The sequence below is a fragment of the Impatiens glandulifera genome, chromosome 1 (genome assembly GCF_907164915.1).
Source record: "Impatiens glandulifera chromosome 1, dImpGla2.1, whole genome shotgun sequence".
NCBI lineage: Eukaryota > Viridiplantae > Streptophyta > Magnoliopsida > Ericales > Balsaminaceae > Impatiens > Impatiens glandulifera.
In genome coordinates, this window is record NC_061862.1 from 101,636,335 (window position 1) to 101,641,081 (window position 4,747).

The following is a 4,747-nucleotide window of genomic DNA, read 5'->3' on the forward strand; positions in this document are numbered from 1 at the left end:
AAAAGTTTTCACCACCAAGCAATTGTCAGCAAATCATAAAAACCCATAAACAGGAACAAACTATGGGTGTGCAAAAAAATCCTCTATAAGGACAGATTGAGAGAATATGGTGAAAATATAAAGAACTTAATGAGTATAAAAAAGAGAAACAATAGATTTAAGTTTCACCTACCATAATCTAGTGACATTTCCAAGCTTAAAGGCTATCTAATCACCAAGAGAAGTATATATCTATCTATTAAGTTGTTTATGCAACTACTAGATCCAATTTGACTTAACACAAAAACTTCGTACTCTTACATACTATAAATGATCTAGAGAAGAAAACAGATTCCAGATTTACTACAGAGCCTTGATTACGTCAAAACACCAAATTTAGCTAGCATTTAGAATGCAAGTTGAAGCGATTATTACCCCCGCAAGATCAGAGAAAAAGTAGTGATTAAAGAAAGCGGTTGACTAAATGTGTAAACAAAATGACCTGATATTGATTTTCCTTGTTTGAGATGGAATCAAGGTAAGATAGCAACTTCAAATGGTTAATACGATCCATATCGCTCGAAGAAAATGCCGATTAAAACTCAGCGACAAGTTCTCTGTTGTTCTCTCTAGGTTCGTTCAGTAAGTTTTGTGTTGATTGCGACGTCCAGGAGGAGGAGTCGTAAGTGATTACTTAGATAGATGGGGGAATTTGAAAGCTCCACGAGGAAGACATATAACATAAATTGATATGGTTTCATGAATATATCATGATGATGAAGATCTACTTTAGTGTTTCTTCCTACAACATACTTAGAAAGGGATCGGGAGTCGGTCGGTGAGTAGATTAGGTTAGAAAATGAATGGATCTGATTCATGATTCACTGAAAATTAATTAGGCTAGGGGCTGTTTTTCCTATAGAAAAGAAGATTTCTAATTTAAAAATATATAATATAATGTTTAATTAATTTATTTTTAGTTTATATTATTTTTTACTTTTAATTAAATTAAAATTAAATAATAAACAGATGTTAATAATTTTTTTTAATAATGATATAAAAAATTTAAAAATTATGTTATATAAAAAATAATAATTAAAATTTGATATTAATAAAATTTTAAGTCAAATTTAATTTACAAAATTAAAATAGTGAAATAAAATATTTATAAAGTTTAAAAATAAAATATAAAAAATATTAAAATTTAGAATAATTGAATTATAAGGTTTTGAAAAAGATTATATAAAAAAAAAATTAAAGGTGGTGGTATATGTATAAAGGTTGGCAAAAGTATTTTTTCTTTTAATTTTTACCCACGCTTAATATGTGTTGGCATATAAGCGTGGTTAAAAGTATGTTTTGGTGTAGTGACCTTAGGGTTTAAACGGGATCGTGTACAAACGATCTCACGTACATATCAACAGGTAGGGTTTAGATATCTAACTACAATTAGTGTTTTTAGTAGAATCATATAAAAACGATCTATCGCATCTATCAACATATATGATTTTGGATACTTAATAACAATTAAGGTTTAAACGGGATCGTGAACTAACAATCTCCCGTACCTATCAACAAATAGGGTTTTGGATACCTAATAACAATTAGGGTTTGAACGAGATCGTGTACGAACGATCTCACATACCTATCAACAAATAGGGTTTAGATATCTAACTGCAGTTAGGGTTTAAATAGGATCGTGTACAAACGATTTCACATATCTATCAATAAATAGGGTTTAGATTCCTAACTACAATTAGAGTTTTTAGTGGAATCGTATAAAAACGATCTATCGCACCTATCAACAAATAGGGTTTTAGATACCTAATAACAATTAGGGTTTAAATGGGATCGTGTACAAACGATCTCATATACCTATCATTATATAAGGTTTAGATACCTAACTACAATTAGGGTTTAAATATGATCGTTTACGAATGATCTAACGTACATATCAATAGATAGGGTTTAGATACTTAACTATAATTAGGGTTTAAACAGGATCGTGTATGAACGATCTCACGTACTTTCATACCCAAAAATCACTTTCTTATTGAGAATCTTTGGTCCTGGCCAAGACCAAGGACCGATGTAAATTGAACCCAAGAAATCCGAGACCTAGGACCAAGAATTTTCATTAGGACTGAGAATTTCCATTATGACCGAAAATTTCCCTTATGATCGAGAATTTGCATTAGGATCGAGAGGTTCGACCAAGGATACTTTGAACATGTTCCTTTAATTATTAGGCTTCTACATATAGTTTTGCCTATGCTTTACCTTTCCAGCTCATAATATTACTTGACAGCTCATGCATATGTCCATGCCTTAGCCATATGTCAAAATTAGTAAAGACACATGTCTTTTAGTTGTTAAATTAGTAAGTTCTAATGACACATGTCCTCCAGCTGTCAATAATTAGTAAATTATAATGACACTTATCATTTCCACTTACCATGACTTAGGCTATATAATACTCACTATTGATTCATTCCATTAGTAATGCCCATTTTTTCTCTTCACTAAGAAACAAAACCATCCTCTAGAAGCCCTTAAAGAATAACCAACCTTAAAGCCATTGAAGATTAACCATCCTTAGCAGCTTAGGAATATAAGGCAAGCAAACTCTTTCTTAAACCATCTTTAGAAACCCACACATGCAATATATAGTACATGTATTTTCTATAAATGATGCATGTTATTTTTAAAAGATGATTTCATTGCATGTACATGATTTTAATGATAAACGAAATTGAATAACATGTTTCCAAAGTATAGGGTGTTTTATAGAATCATAGTATGGTTTTTAAAAAGAATGATATGTTTTTATGAAACTCTTATATTAAAAGATATAAAATCACGATGAAACTATACAGATGTATGAATTGACAGATTGATATGGGAGGAGGGCTAGCCAAGATGAGCTTTGGTAGTTTTATTCTAAAATTAATGGTTATATATTATGGGACTGACTTTTGGAGATGAGCTCTCAAAATATCTACCCACACAGATATGTGTCTAAACAGATTGTGGACTCTAGAGATTGACTCCAAAAATTTCCCTTCCAAATATGTGCTCAAAAGATATGGATTCCTTCCCTTCAGGATCAGTTCTGAAGGGTTTAGGGTCAAATTATGTGCTCAAGATGTTAGTGTACTTTCACTATGATGATATTCTTTTAAAAACCCATATGAATATTTCTATAATCTTTTTATGTATATGTTACTCTTTGTACAGGAAGTAAATTATTTCAAAGCATTGTTTTGAAACTCTTAAATGTTTGTTGAGTCATTAGACTCACTATGCTTGTTGGTGTAGGTACCCAACCTTAGTTTTATATGTTTGTTGAAGGGACACTTGGAAAGGAGGCAATATGAAGGAATGAGTGTGGAAGGAGGGACCAACAATGAACAACTTTGTATTTTTGTGAAACTTATTCTGAATGACTGTATTTTGTTTTAAAAGATCGAATATTTTTGTATGGATCAATAGTGTTTGACCATATTTGTAATAAATGACCGAATTTTTGTAGCATTTGTTGGCCTATGAGTATAGTACTTGTCTTTTAATGAAAAATATAGGTTACGCCCATCTCTATTCTAGACTAGAATTTAGAATTAGGGATGTTTTAGTTGGTATCAGAGCAATGAACCCGATCCTTATTACTTTCACACTCATGCGCTTGTAGTTGCTACTCCAAGAGCTCTCCTTCAAAGTCTATAAGTCGTTTAATAATTTTTAGCATGAAATTTTTTATTATAATTACATCTATACTGCCAGTACAATAATGAGATAGGTTTAGCAAAACAATTTATGCATTCTTATAAAATGTTAAGCTAATAATAAGATGTAGTTTTATTCCTATTAGAACCATGAGAAGAGGAACCATGGAAAATGTTAATACTTCCTTAGATGAGCCATCATGAGATGATATTTTTATAGGGCTAGTAGAGGTATTGCAGAATCAAAACCGCATTCAAAGTGAACTGATGCGTGAAATGTTAAAGGAAGATGGAGGCCAACAACTAGTTTATAAACAATTTATGGGCTTCAAACTAGCGGAATTTAAAGAAAGCACTGACCCAATGGTTGCTGAAGAATGGATTCAATCCTTGAAAATCATTTTTGAATTCATAAAAATTAGCAATGTGAACAGAGTTCAGTGTGCAACATTCACGTTTAAAGACGATGCACGCATCTGGTGGCAAGGAGCAAAGACTGCCTTAAATCTTTCTGTGGTGATGTGGGAAGAATTCAAAGATCCTTTTTATGGTAAATACATCACTCTAAACACTAGAAATAAACTAGCCCGTGAATTTCTAGAGATTCGACAAGAAGTATCTAGTGTGGTAGAGTATGTGAAGAAATTTGAGCGGGGGAAGATATTTTGCTCCTATGATCCTTGGGAGTGCTGCTATGGAGATGAATCATTTCATGAAAGGGCTCAATGCTACCATTCGTAGGGATGTTCGTCTCAGTGGAGCGACTATAATGCGGAAAATAATTGAGAAGGCACTTATAGCAAAAAAAAGATAGTGCTGATATTATTAAGGAATCACAAGCTAAGAGAAATGGATATTCAGGAAGAGATCTCCAAGGACCAAACTATAAGAGGCCCTTTTAGTAGACTTATAATCAATCTTCTACACCACATCAGTCAAGGAACACATACTCGGATCGATATTTCCAACGGCCACAACAACATCAACTAAGGAGAATACAATTTGTTAAGCCAGCATCGTCGGCCAAATCTTCCTATGGGTCAATC